At 40.0% G+C, this 15,791-nt stretch overlaps 1 gene segment (V, D, J or C); it reads right to left on the bottom strand.

Annotated features, from left to right (window-relative positions):
- Window positions 1-5,172: 5,172 nt before the first annotated feature.
- Window positions 5,173-5,819, bottom strand: LOC311175349 (T cell receptor delta variable 1-like). The segment is given in 2 exons: window positions 5,771-5,819; window positions 5,173-5,582 (listed from the first exon to the last, which is right to left on the bottom strand).
- Between the last annotated feature and the right edge of the window lie 9,972 nt (window positions 5,820-15,791).

Below are 15,791 nucleotides of genomic sequence, written 5' to 3'. Positions count from 1 at the left end.
AATAGAATGTATTACGGATTTTCCACTTCCTGTAAGTATTTAATGATCATTCATTCACCTTGCACTCATTTCTCTCTATTCAGAAGCTAATGAATTTTTTTTTTAATTTACAGATGTGATACTTTCTCAGTAAAGACTAACTTATTCAAAACAATTAGTACTTCTTTTTCTTCTTCCTACTGAGTTACAGGGCTCATTGAAATTTTACAATAAACAAAGTTGCTTCAAATGAAAATCAAATGATAAATGATGAGACCCTTTGACTTTAAAAAGCTATTCAGTTTTGTGTGTTGATGAAAATAACAGGAATAACATATCATGTTTTGAATCTGACACTGAGTTTTATTTATTATACCCTGAGGAGGGTCAGGATCCTAGGGCTCTTGCTGCACAAATAGAGTCACTTAGCACATCACATGTCCTAGACTGGCTCTGGTATCACATTTCATCCCATTGCTCCAAGTGTTCATTATCCCTTGTTAAATTTCATGACTAAATTTTTTTGTTACTTTGTTACATCAAATCAAGGTAAACTTGCTAAACCTCACATGGCACAGTGCTGTCCACTCTTACAATGTTCTATCTATAAGATGCACAACTTAGTACAAGTGAACCCACAGAAGTTTTTATGAAGTGTGGCTACCGTTACAAGACCACTGCTATGTAGCTGTCTGTCTTCCATTGATTTCATTGTTTCATAAAAGGATCAAAGGATTAACATAAAAGGATCAAAGGTAAATTAGACAACTGGGAAAAAAGGACAGTCTGAAATAGGAAGATTCTCTGCTACAGGTCAAAACAACTCACAAGCGGGTGGTTCAGAGACAAAGTTCTAATTAGTTGAGACATAGACTTTGGCCCATTTAACCATGAGAGCAACAGGAAGCTGATGGCCTGGTTGCAATTTTTGTAACTGAGCTGAGGAGACCATCAACGTCCACAGAACCTGGCAGCATTTCCCTCCTGTGGCGATGGCCCTGCTCTGTGCCTTGACAGCACAGCTGCAAGCTCTGAGGCTCAGCAGTGCTGCTTATGATTGTGGTTTCTCTGGGCCATGTGGTGTGAGTCAGGACACCCATTGGGAGATTTGGTATTTCTTTTTAATTCGATAATAATAGATTTTATCTCATCAAGCACAGACATATAGTTTCTATTACAGGCAATATGGAGATTGATTACTTAAAATTTCCAAGTTTAGTGAATTAATATGTGATAAGATATGAAGGCATATCTAAAAAAATTATTGGGTATGATGGTAAATATTCATGCATATTTTGGTGATTTTCTAGCCTCCAAGCTGATTCTAAGGTGAAATGTGCCCACTGGTCCTTGCCTTCCACATAAGAGACAAACGAGTCACCACGCCCTTCCTTTTACTCAGCCACCAAGTCGTGGAATAGTCATTGTTGATTTAACTCTGCTTAATTTATTAAAAATTGTAAGAAGTGGCCACGGACCCTCTGAATTCAAAACATTCAGGAGCACACAAATACCATTTGGTGTGAGTCTACAGTTCTTTTATATTTACCATAAAGGAAAAGCATCACACAAAAGGATGAGCTAAGAGGAAAACCTAGGAGCAAAGGGCACAAGAAATGATTTTCAGGACCATCGCAGGTGACTAAATACAACCTATAATGTGAAAATCTTTAAATGTAGTTGCCACTTGAAATTATTGTGGTGCAAGTTTTCAACACTAGGAAACTATACATATACTCTGTAAAACTTATTTAAAGTTAAATATTCACCACTGAGAATGTACTGGAAGAAAGGTTCTCTGGAAACTTGTTTCCAAATGACATAGATTTTACTTAGAACTCAAGCCCCTTATCCTGACCACAGAAGAAACATCCACAGTCTCTGCCATTGCCTGTCTGGTACATGCAGGTGTGATTTAGCTTGGATGCTGATCAGGGCTCTTGCTCTTATTGAGCTCTGGGGTTTTTGTTCAGCTTTTACTATCACCTCAACCACAGTGGGTTCCAGGATAATACAGAAGTACATTGCTGAATCTTCCAGATGCAAGGGTGAAATGGTGAGGGAGATGGATTTGTGAGCTTTCTGGAACTTTATAGAACAGCGACCCTTTACTGCACTGTTTTTAGTAGAATAGTGATGAATAATGAAAGTCATCTTTCCATCAGGAAGGTGCTTGTACCAGTAAAGATTGTAGTCTCCCCAACTTGTTTCATACCGACACTTTAGGGTGACTTCCAACCCCTCTTCCTTGGCTATAGCTGGCTGGTCTTGAATAACTTTCTGGGCCACACTGGATCCTGTGGGGAACATCAGAAAATACAAGTGATGCAGTGAATAAGGTATTTTAAGAGTTAGACTAATTTGTGTCCAAAAATAAACCTCATTGAAATCATCCCATGCTGGCTTTTCCCCAGTCCTCCTTCCCTCCTCATCCACACAAGCGCCATGTGCCGGGTGCTGTCCTCCCATCCGCCCCTTCCCTGCCTGGCCCTGGCCTACCAGAATAGATGAAGGCCACCAGGGCCCACAGCAGGCTGGAGGGTGCCATGGGGCATGTGTGCCCTGACGCGCGTGTGCAGTTGTGCCTCTAGCAGGAATCTCGGTGTCTCTGAGGGACTAGAAGGGTGTTTATGTAGTTCCTGGGGCCTGATGCTGCTCCCCACACAGGAAATCAGGTTTCTTAAGTTCCACTGACTGCTGGGTCATACAAAGATGAGACGAGTCTGGATCACACAAACCTTTTTATTGTTTACTAGTCCCTCCCTAATAACCTAGAGGTAGTACATAAAAAGAGGCATGGAAAAGGAATTCATATTACAGATTTGAGCTGTGGGAGAATGAATATTGAAACATTGATAATTCTGAGTGCAATAACTTGGGTGAACTCATTGAAAATAGATTGTAAAAAAAAAGTTAAAAAAAGTAAAAAAAAAGAAAAGAAAATGTATTATGGATTTTCCCCTACTTGCAAGTATTTAATGGTCATTCATTTACCTTGCATTCATTTCTCTCTATCCAGAAGCTAATGATTTTAAAAAAAAATCCACAGATCTGAGACTTTCTCAGTGAAGACTAGCTTATTCAAAACAATTAGTGCATCTCTTTCTTCTTCCCACTGAGTTATAGAGCTCATTGAAGTTTTACAATAAACAAAGCTGCTTCAAATGAAAATCAAATGATGAAAAATCAGTCCTTTTGACTTAAAAAAGCTATTCAGTTTTGTGTGTTGATGAAAATAAAAGGAACAACATATTATCTTTTGAATCTAACACTGAGTTTTATTCATTATACTCTGAGGAAAGTCAGGGTCTTTTGCTGTACAAATAGAGTCACTGAGCAGATCATGTGTCCTAAAATGACTCGAGTGTCATATTTTTTTTATCCCCTTGGGCCAGAGTACTCATCTCCCTCATTAAATTCCATGGCTAAATTTTTTTTTGTCACTTTGTTATATCAAAACAAGATAAGTTTGCTAATCCTCACATGGCACAGTGCTGTCTAATCCACTCCTACAATGTGCTATCTGTAATGTGCACCACTTAGTACATGTGAACCCACAGAAGTTGTTATCTGAAGTGCTGCTCCTGTTGCAAGATCCCCTGCTAAGCAGCTGTCATTTCCCATTGATTTTATGGTTTCAGTGCATGAATTAATATAAAAGGATCAAAGGTAAGTTAGACAACTGGGAATAAAAGACGGAGTCTCTGAAATATGAAGATTCTCTGCTACAGGTCAAAACAAGTCACATCTGGGTGGTTCAGGGAGAAAGTTCTAATTAGTTGAGATATCTACTCTGGCCCACTTCACCTCTGAGTGCAACAAGCAACTGATGACTGCTTGCAATTTTTGTAACTGAGCTGAGGAGACCATCATTGCTCAGAGCAGCATTGCGGGGAAATGAAGGCAGCATTCCCCTCCTGTGCTGATGACCCTGCCCTGTGCCTGACAGCACAACTGCAAGATCTGCAGCTCACACAGTGCTGCCTGTGAGTGTGGTTTCTCTGGGCCATGTTTGAATGAGTCAGGACACCCTTTGGGAGATCTGGTCTTTCTTTGTGATTATAATAATAGATTATATCTGGTAAAGCACAGGCATATAGTTCCTATGACAGGATATATGGAGGAGATTGTTTATTTAAAATTTTCAAGTTTAGTGAATTAATCTGTGATAAGATCTAGAGCATATATGCAACAAATTTATGAGTGGGATGGGAAATATTCATGCATATTTTGGTTCTTCTCTTGCTTCCAAGCTGATTCTATGGTGAAATGTGTCCTTTGGTCCTTGCCTTCCACATAAGAGACAAACAAGTCACCACGCATTTCCTCCTACTCAGCCACCAAGTCATGGAATAGCAGCATCAGCCAAACAAATGAAATGAAAATCCATCCTCTGACTACTGTATTGCAGACTGAATGGCAACATCAGTAAAATCATAGTCACTGTTGACATAGCACTGCTTAATTTATTGGAAGTTCTAAGAAGAGCTCATGGGGCCTCTTAATTCAAACATTCAGCCACATTGGTGTCAGGAGCACACAAGCACTATATGGCATGAGTGCAGCTCTTCTTATATTTACCGTAAAGGGAAAACATCGCCCCAAGTGCTAAGAGGAAAACATAAGAGCAAAGGGTGCAAGAAATGATTTTCATGACGGTTCCAGATGACTAGACCCACCTTGTAATGTGAGGATATTTCAGTGCAGCTGTTACTTGAAATCAATGTGGTGCAAGTTTTTCAACATTAGGAAACTATATGTACTCTCTGTAAGACTAATTTTTTTCTAAGATTTATTTATTTATACAAGCACTGGGTACAGTCAGAAGTGCAGGAGGGTGAGAGGATTCACCAGAGCAAGAGTGGGGAACAGAACAGGTAGACCGACAAAATACACTGCTGAGGGGAGCAGCTGGCGGCAGGAGAGGTCTGCGTGCCATGTGGGACCCTCGCCAACGGCCGGGCGGGGATCGGGATCGGACCGGTACTGCAGAGGCTGAGGGAAGCTTCGCAGCCCAGCGCACAACCGCTGCGCACCAGGGGAGGCCCTGTAAGACTAATTTCAAGTCAAAAATTCATGACTGAGATTGTGTTAAAAGAAAGTTACCCTGGACACCTGTTTCCATATGACACGGCCGGAGGTTTTAGTTAGAATTCAATCCCCTGAGCTCGACCATGAAAGAGGCAGCCACAGTCACTTCCCCTGCCTCCCTGGGATGTGCAGGTGTGATTTCAGCTTGGCTGCTGAGCAGGGCTTATAGAGCATGGGTTTTTGTTCAACTTTTACTATCACTTCAAACACAGTGCCTTCCCGGAGAGCACAAAAATACATGCCCGAATCAGCCAGTTGTAAGGACACAATGTTGAGAAAGATGGTTTTGTCTGCTTTCTGGAAGGTTATAGTATAGCGACCCTTTTTTGCATTCTTGTCGGAAGAATACTGCTCAATGATGTAAGTCATCTTTCCATCAGGAGGCTGCTTGTACCAGGAAAGGGAGTATGCACTCCAACTTGTTTCATACCGGCACTTCAGGGTGACTGCTGAACGCTCTCGAGTAGTTATAGCTGGCTGGTCTTGAATAACTTTCTGGGCCACACTGGATCCTGTGGGGGGAAATCAAAAAGCAGAGATGATGCAGTTAATTATTGTAAGACTGAATTAATTCTTAATTGTTAGTAATTAACCACATTGAAATCATCACATGCTGGCTTTTCCAGTCCTCCCTTGTCCTCATCCATGCAAGCACCCTGTGCGCGGTCCTCTCCTTCCATCTTCCCACCCCTCGGCCTACCAGAGCAGGTGAAGGCCACCAGGGCCCACAGCAGGCTGGAGGGCGCCATGGGGCGTGTGTGCCCTGACATGTGTGTGCAATTGTGCCTCCAGCAGGGAGCTCAGTGTCTCTGAAACCCTGGAAGGGCGTTTATGAAGTTCCTGGGGGTGATGCTGCTCCCCACACAGGAAATAGGGTTTCTCATGTTGCATTGCCCACCCGATTATGCACAGATGAGAAAACTTGGACTTTGTCTACTTCTCTTCCCCGGAATTTGAGTGAAGCTGTATATGAAAAAGCAGTAAGTATTACAGTTTGAACTGAAGGTTAATAAGTATTAGAATCATTGACAAACGTTGGTAATTTTCTGTGGAATATTAAAAGAATAATTTTGGGACTCCTTTAGAAATGAAATGTATTTTGTAGTTGGCACCTCCTTGTATCTATTTGATGGTCATTCACTTACCTTGCAATCATTTCTCACTATCCATAATCTAATGAATTTTTAAAAAAATTCAAAGAACCCTGTTTTCTCAGCAAATATTATCCTATTTCAAACACCTACTGTGTGTTTTTCTTCTTCCCTCCTGGATTGTAGGGATCTGCCTAAGTTTAAGTTTTATAATAAATGAAGCTGCTTCAAATCAAAATCAAATGATTAAGATCAGTCCTTCTGACTTTCAAAAGCTATTCAACTGTTTATGTGTTTATGAAATTATAACAGCAATAACATGCTATCTCTTGCAATTTTAACACTGAGTGTTATTTATTCGACCCTGAGGAGGGCCCGGGTGCTCAGTATGATTCCTCAACAATTAGAGTGCAATGATTAGATTGTGTGTCCTGGGATGGTACTGATGTCACTTATTTTTATCCCATTGCTCCAAAGTTTTCAGTCTCACACGTTAAATTCCACATCTGGGTTCCTTTTTTAAACTTCTAAAAGTTAAATCTCCTGAAGCATGCTGATCTTCCATGGCATGGTGTTAACTACACTCTACTCCTGCAGACATGATATGATGTCTGTCAGTTGCCCACATTCAGGACATGTAAACCACACAGCTTGTGAGCTGAACTGTGTTGCACTAATACATGATCGTGTGCTAAGTAGGGGTCAGTCTTCCATTGTGTTCATTGTTTCAGTGAACAAGTTAATATAAAAGGACCTAAGACAAATAGAGGGTTGGGAAAGAAAGTACAGACAGGGTCAGTGAAAGAAGGAGATAGGAAATGCTCTACTAAAGTCACAGTAACTCATGACTGGGTGGTGCAGGGAATGAGTTCTATTAGTTGAGACACCCACTCTGGCCCACAGACGGAGGATCAAGGCATGGGGCAGAGGTCTGAGAGAGAAAAATGCTTGCCTATTTCAGGATTAAGCTCATCTTTCTTTCTAACCCCTATTCTTCCCAGCACAAAACTGTAGAAGAGACTGTTTAAAACATTCAGCACAATTAATGGCTAGTGGATGATTTCCTCATCTACTGATCCTGGGGAAATTTATGCCTAGAAATGGCATATTCTTTCTGGTTTCTTTTTTGGGGGGAAAGGGAGTTTCCAGGTAAAGCCAGAAATGCACCATCAATGAGACTCTTCTGGGGTCATTTAATTCCCATTGTCCAAATACCGCTCCTTAGAATCCCTCTGAGAAGCTACCCTCTGTTGAAAGTAAAAGTTAGATCTGCTTTCCAAGGTTAGAAAAGGTCTGTATCATTTCACACTAGAAATTGAAAACAATAGAAATTATCTTCTAAGGTTTATGATATTTAAAAAATATGGAAGAAATGGGTATCTTAGTCCTGACATATGGTAAGCTGAAAAAAATCAGCTTTCTCTTTTCTTAGAGAACCTGCCTCTTCTTCATTGTCCAAGTTTGTGAACTGTTATTGCCTTTTCTTCCTTCCAGGTCAGTTCACGGAAACCTGCTCAGTCACGTGTCTCCCTGGGGATACTCATCATTTTCCCTGCGCTCTTGGTTACTTCCTCCTGACAGCACTCACCACCAGGGTGCTGAGAAGACACATGAGGAATACTCCAGTGGGGTTATATTTTCATTTCTGTAAAGACTGTTAAGATTAAGTGCTTTTATCCTATGTTTATATTAATTATGGGATATCATATTTCAGAAGTCATTCTTCAAGATTTTTCCATTCTTTAATTTCATTTTCTTATTGATTTCTAGAGCTTTTCACATGCCCTGACTTTGTCTTTTTCCAGAGATATAAATTGCAGGTGTAGTTTCACTATGTGCTTGGACTTTCCACATTCTTAGTGACTTTCAACAGAATTTAATATTATACTTTCTTTTCATGGGAAGCTAGGTAGAGTGTAAATTGGTTTATTTTTACACTGTATAATAGTTTCCCTTGGTGACTTCTGTTACTTCTGATGAAAAGTCAGGCATCATTCTTGATTATGTTGTCCAAAACACAATGTATCCATTTTCTCTAGATAATTGAAAAGATTTAATACCCAACAGCAAAATTTTGAACATAGATTCAACATCCATGTCTTGTATATTTCTGCCAAAATTACAGAAGGGGGCCCCCAGCATTCCTAATTCAGCTTTAACACATTCCACAATGCCTTGCTCCTGAATAAGGAGCTTGTTTTACAGAAAGTCAAGAACAGCAGTGAGTGGAGGTGCTGCTATGGGCAAAGCTACTATGCAGTGGTGATGGAAGTGGTAGTTCTCGGTATTAGCTACAATCACGTGATGATTTGCAGAAATACTTATGAATCCTTTTTTACTTGGTTATAAATATATTTATATGTGGTTAACCATTTTTATTCCCCTTTGCATTTGCCTTTATGCAGTAGTATAAGATCTGCCAATTAAGTTAATCATATCGGTTATTGGTTTGTTTAATCATTTAGTTTAACAGAGTAGTTAACATACAGGATATGAGGATGAAGTGTGACTAGGGGTAAGAACGAGCCCAAAATGGGTAAATGAACATGACCCTCATGTGCGGGAGGAATAACTTGTTTTTGGCAGTGCACTAGGGCAACTTTGTATTGTCTCAACTTAACTTTATAGAAATGTATTTCCCAGAATTTGCCTTCTTGTATTTTTTAGGTTAGCGTTAGTCACAAAGAGGTTTGTGCAAGATCTGGCAGGCAGCTGTGACGCAGCAACTGTGTTTTGTCTTCTGCTGGCTGGTACAGGCTCCAGGCATGGTGACAATTCACACCTGCTGCTGCTTCTCTGCTCCTCATCTTATTGCACCCACAGCCCTGCCCTCACCAGGTCTCCTCACTCATCTTCTCTCTGTCGTGGGCCAGGTCTGCATGTAGCAGGATGCAAATGATACCCACTTCCCCTGCAGGTGCCCAGCCCATGAGACTGAGGAGGTAAAGACAAACAAATTGTACTTTGTCTTTCTGGTTTCCAATGTCTTCATGGGTTCAAGTATATTCTTATAGGTCAGGTTGTCCATGGTTTTGGCCACACCCAAGAGTCCTTGCAAATGTTATGCTTAGAAATTAATTGCAAAAATAGTTTCTATAATCAGTATAAACACAACATCTTTGTGTAGATTCTCTTACCAGTTCTAGTAACGAAATGTGGTCTAATCCTAATGACCTATCTATTATTCTAAAGCACTCACTATGGTTCTGCTTCCATGAATATATTTTAATTCCTGTGAATATATCTTAGTAAACCTAAAGGAAAGGGCTAAGGAAATTATTTTCATGATGGATCCAGATGACTGGAGCCAGCTTGTGATGTGAGCATCTTTAAGTGTGGCTGCCACTTAAAATCATATGGGGCAATTTTTTTCCAACATTATGCTACTATGGAAGTGTTCTGTACTGCTGGCTTTAAGTGAAGAAAATAAGGCTGAGAGTATACTAGAAGAACATTACTCTTGACACCTGTTTCCAAATGACATAGGGGGAGGTTTTACTCAGAAGTCACCCATGATCCAGACTACAGAAGAAACTACCACAGTCCTGCCATTTTCTGTCTGGGATGTGCAGGTGTGATTTCAGTTTGGCTGCCAAGCAGAGGTCCTACCCTTCTTGAGCTCAGAGATTTTGTTCAGCTTTTACTATCACTTCAAACACAGTGCATCACTGAGAGCACAGAAATACATTGCTGAATCTTCCAGTTGCAAGGGTGAAATGGTGAGGGAGATGGATTTGTCTGCTTTCTGGAAATTTATAGAATAGCGACCCTTTACTGCATTGTTGTCATCAGAATCCTGATAAATAAGGAATGTGATCTTTCCATCAGGAAGCTGCTTGTACCAGTAAAGGATGTATGAATTCCAACGTGTTTCATACCGACACCTCAGGGTGACTTCCAACCCCTCTCGTTTGGCTACAGCTGGCTGGTCTTGAATAACTTTCTGGGCCACACTGGATCCTATGGGAAAAATCAGAAAACAGAACTGAGCAGTGAATAAAATATTATAGAATTAGACTAATCTGGTAAAAAAAAAAAAAACATTGAAATCATCACATGCTGCTCTCCCCAGTCCTCCTGCCTGGTCCTCTCCTCCCACCCTCCCTTCCCCAGCCTGGCCCCGGTCCTACCAGAGCAAGTGAAGGCCACCAGGGCCCACAGCAGGCTGGAGGGTGACATGGGGCTTGTGTGCCCGGACACTTGTGTGCAGTTGTGCCTCCAGCTGAGAGCTCAGTGTCTCTGAGAACCTGGAAGGGCGTTTATGTAGTTCCTGGTGGTGAAGCTGCTCCCCACACAGGAAACAGGGTTTCTCATATTGCATTGCCTACCTGGTCATGCACAGATGAGATAAGAGTTTGGTTCACCCCAATCTTTGACTCTGTCTCCTTGTCTGTTCCTGGTAAATATAAAGCAATGTGAAAGGGGGCGTAGAAAAAGCAATCAGTATTATTGGTTTGAGCTGAAGGGAAAACAAAGTTGAATCCGTTTACATAATTTCATAATTTTCAGTGGGATAGTTTTGGGACCACATTGAAAATAGATGGATTTTCCCTTCTTGTATCTATTTAATGGTTGTTCATTTTCTTTGCCCTTCTTCCTTTACATGCAGAATCTAATGGAATTTTTAAAATTCACAGATATTAGGCTTTCTCAGTGAACTATCCTACTCAAAGCATTCATGCATCTCTTTCTTCTTCCTTACTGGGTTCTAGGACTCTACTTGCTGCTTCAAAATCAAAATTAAATTGTAAAAGATCAGTCCTCTGACTTTGAAAAGCTATTCAGTTCTTGATGTATTTATGAAATTATAGCAAGAATAACATTATCTATTGAAATCTGACTCTGAGCAGGGTACTATACAAGTAGATCACTTAGTATGTCACTTGTCCTAGATTGGCCTTGGTGTCATTTTCACCCCATCCCTCCAAAGTGCTCAGTCTCACTTCTTAAATGTTGTTGCTGTGTTTTTAATATGTAATATATGTAATATGAAATATAAATATATAATTAATATATAATTATAGTATGTAATATGAAATCAAATCAAGTTAAGCATACTCATCTCTCCAGACACCATGCTATTTATACTCCACTTCTGCAGAATGTGACGTCTGTGAGATGCACACTCAAGACCTCACTGTGTGTGGACCCCACAGTAGTTGTAGCTGAAGTGTTGCACACTGTCACATGGTATGTAGCTGTCCATTTCCATTTAATTTCATTGTTTCAGTGAGGAATTAATGTAAAAGGGCCAAAATGCAAATAAACAACTGGAAAAGAAAGTGCAGACAGGATCTCTGAAACTGTGCCCACTCTTTGGTACCGGTTGCAATAATTCATGGCTGGGTGGTGCAGGGAGAGAGTTCAAATTAGCTGGGACATCACCTTTGAGAGCAACAGGCAGCTGATACCCTGAATTGCAATTTTTGTAACTAAGCTGAAACCATCAATGCCCACAGTCCCTGGGGGACAGCACGAGATGGGGTTCCCCCACCCTGCTTAATTTATTAGAAATTTAGAAATGATCCACCCATGGGTCCTTGGTTTAATTATTCAGCCATTTTATTGCCAGAGTACATAAATATTATTTGGTGAGATTCTACAATGATTACTGCAGTTATCAGGAAAACAATACTTGGCCAGTGTTTTTTATGCAATTAAAATATTAAAAACAATTAATAGTTTAAATGTTTAATAGTTTAAATGTTTCCAAACTGAAACTATGTCAGCCTCTGGACATTGAAGGAATGGAGATTTTTTTTTTTTTACCATTTTATCCTAAAAATTCATCTGCAAAATTTTTATCCTAAAATTTTTATCCTAAAAATTCATCTGCAAAAGAGCTTTATTTAAAATTATCACATTCTAAAAATTCTATTTTTCATTTAACACAACATTGGCATTATACAACAAATGCCAAATTTTTATCCAGGATAACCTGTTTCTCTCCTGCCCAAACCAGCCTATGTGTTGTATTTGTCATTTTGAAGTCAATCACTTTCTTATCTGTGGGGAAAAATTAAAATCCAGCATTCCTCTAGAGTCCTTTCTGCAATGGGATGTTTACTAGTAGATTCAGCAACAGCAACTCCTATTGGGACCAGGCTTGGGCTGCTTCCTTTTTTTTTTTTTTTTTTTTTTTTTTTTTGGTAGCTCTGGGAGATCATATTTCTGCAATGGTTCTTCAAGATTTTGCCATTTTTATTTTTTCATTTTTATTTTTTCATTTTCTGAATGATTTATTTGAACTTTTTTATATGTGCTGCATTTGAGTTCTTTTCCAGAGATAGGCACTGCAAGTATAGTTTTACAGCCTGTCAGTCATTTACCACATTCTTAGCAGTGACTTTTAACAAAGGATTTAAGTTTAAATTCATGTTCATGGGAAGCTCACTTGAAAGTCAAATTTATTTAAGCATTTTTAAAATGTTTTCCCTCAGTGTCTTCTATTCCTTCCAATAAAAAATCATGCGTCTTTCTTGATTATGACTCCCAAAACCCACTGTATTAATTTTTAATGGACATTGAAAAGATTTTTCCTTCAGGTAAATAGACACTTTGAAAACAGATTTCCCTATATGCTCACATTATTTCTGCCAAAACCATAGGGTAGTTGTAGAATTCCAGACTCAGCTTTATAGAACTCCAAGCAGAGAACTCCTGAACAGGAATTTGTTTTATGAAAACAGCTGTAGCAGTGAGTGGAGGTGCTTGCTGTGAGTAAAGAGATTATGCAATGGGCTTGGAAAAGTAGTTATAACTATCAGTTATAATCACATGATAATTTGAAGAAATAATTGTGAAATTCTTTTGTATCTTGATACAAATATATTTCTATGTATATTAACCATTTTTTGCTCCCCTTTCAATTTGCTTCTGTGTATCTAATTAGCATAAGATGGTTACTTATTAAGATAATCACAAAGTTAAGGCAGTGTGAAACTGCAGGATATCCATGGGAGAGTGTGACTCAGCAAAAAGGAGTAAGAACTTTGCCCAACCACAAATAAGTGTGATTGGTCCTCTCTGTCAGCTAGGTTTAGCTTGTTTGGTAGGGCACAGTGGTACCTTTGTATTGTCTTCACTTAACTTTCTGGAAATATATTTTTCAGAATCAGCTTCCTTGTATTGGGTTAAGGTTCATCCCAAAGTTGTTTGTGTAAGATCTGGAGGGCAGCTGTGACCCAGCAGCCATATTTTGTCTTCTTCAGGCTGGTGCAAGCTCCAGGAAGGCTGGCAACTCACACGTGTTGGCCCTGCTCTGCCCTCATCTTACTGCTGACCCACGACCCCTCCCCCCCACCAATTCTCCTCTCTCAGCTTCTCTCTGTCTTGGGCCAGGTCTGCATGTAACCTCATGCAAAATGATACCCACTACATGAGACTGAGCAGGTCAGAGACAGAGGAATTTGATTTGCCTTATTGGGTTCAAATTGTCCTCAGGGGTTCTGCAATAGTACATACTTTCATCAGTGTGTGTGCACATTTGTGCACATGCAAGTTTCCATCCCAAATATTACCCTAAACTATTGTATAGCCAATACAGGCTGCATAGCTAATTCAAATACAACCATTTTGCACAGATTTTTCCACCAGTTCAGCAATCGCATGAGGGCAAATCCTTGTGATTAATCTTTTATTTTACGTCACCCCTGACAGTTCTGCTTCCCTGATTATACCTTAGATGACACAAAGCTTAACAGGAAAATGTTAAGGAAATGATCATCCTTAATATTACAGATGACTAGACCCACTTTTTAAAGTGAGCATCTTGAAGTACCACTGGCCTTGAAATTTTATGGGGAAGTTAATTCAGCATTAGACAATATACATGTGTTCTGGATGATTAATTTGAAGTCAAAACTTCATGACTTAGAATGTATTAGAAGAAAGTTACTCTGGACACCTGCTTCTGAATGACATAGAAAGAGGTTTTACTCAGAATCCAATTCTTTGAAAAGACCACGTATGGAGCAACCACAGGCACCGCCATTGCCTATCTGGGACCTGCAGGGTGATTTCAGCTTGGGCTCTGAGGAGTACTCCTGTTTTTCTGGAGGTCTGGGTTTTTGTTTGGCTTTTACTATCGCCTCAAGCACAGTGTATTCCTGGAGAGAACAGAAATACTTTGCTGAATCATCCAGGTATAAGGAATTGATGGTGAGGGAGATGGCTCTGTCTGATTTCTGGAAGTTTAGAAAATAGCAAGCCTTTTCTGCATTATTGGGAGAAAAAGAAGCCTGATGAATAAGGTAATTGATCTTTCCATCAGGAAGCTGCTTGTACCAACAAAGATAGTAGTCAGTCCAACTTGTTTCATACTGACAGTTGAGGGTGACTGTTGACCACTCTTGCGTGTCTATAGCTGACTGGTTTTGGGTTACTTTCTGGGCCACACTGGATCCTGTAGGGAAATCAGAAAACAGAGCTGATGCAGTGAATAAAATATTATAGAATTAGACTATTCTGGTACAAAAATAAACCACATTAAAATGATCACATGCTGCTCTTCCCGTCATCCCTTCCCCCTCATCCATGCCAAGAACCCTGTGCCCGGTGCTGTCCTTCCATCCTCCCTACCCCCACCTGGCCCCATGCCTACCAGAGCAGGTGAAGGCCATCAGGGCCCACAGCAGGCTGGAGAGCACCATGGCGCATGTGTGCCCTGACACGTGTGTGCAGTTGTGACTCCAGCTGAGAGCTCAGTGTCTCAGAGAACCTGGAAGGGTGTTTATGTAGTTCCTGGGGTGATGCTGCTCCCCACACAGGAAATTCAGTTTCTCATGTTGCATTGTCCACCTGGTTATGCACAGATGAAAAAAGAGCCTGACTTTCCCTCAACTTTGACTTTGTCTACTTCTCTGCCTGGTAATTAGGTGAGGCTGGATGTGAAAAAGCAATTAGTATTACAGGTTTGAGCTGAAGGATTGAATCAGTGGAATATTATTGATGCCCTTTGGAAAACAGAATTTATTATGTATTTGTCCTTCTTGTATCTATTTAATGGTCATTCATTTACCTTGCACCTATTTTTCTCATTACTGAATCTAATGACATTTTTTAGAAAATTCAAAAAACAATATCTGAGTGGAGACTTTCCTATTCACAGCAACTACCCCATGTGTCTTTCTCTTACTGGGTCTTAGGGCTCTACTTAAGTTTTATAATGAATGAAGCTGTTTCAAAAGTGATGATTAAAGATCAGCCCTTCTGACTTTCAAAAATATGTTTTGTTCAACAACCGTAAAGATAGTCTGTGATAGTAACTGTGATAATATATGGCAATAGCCTTCAGGCTCTCTTTGGTTTCCTCACATGCCACATGAAGCCACAGAAGCTCTAGTGAGGTTATGATGTTTCCTAATCTCCCTCCCTCTACTATTTTGATAATAGCTTTTCTCTTATTAACTCTGCATCCTTCAGTCTCAAAAAAACCACTGCAATCACACACACACACACACACACACACACACGTGTGTTTACATATATATAGTATTGCAAATTTCTTTCACATATATAATTTTACATAATTATAAAACAATAGCCAGTCACTGTGCTATTCATTGTATCCTAGGACTTAGAACAGGAATTTTGTAACTTGTGACCAGCTTCAACCATTTTGCCCATACT

Source organism: Talpa europaea (assembly GCF_964194135.1).
Source record: "Talpa europaea genome assembly, chromosome: 8".
Lineage (NCBI taxonomy): Eukaryota > Metazoa > Chordata > Mammalia > Eulipotyphla > Talpidae > Talpa > Talpa europaea.
The sequence above is the reverse complement of the archived record's forward strand: the minus strand, read 5'-3'. Positions and strand labels throughout refer to the sequence as shown.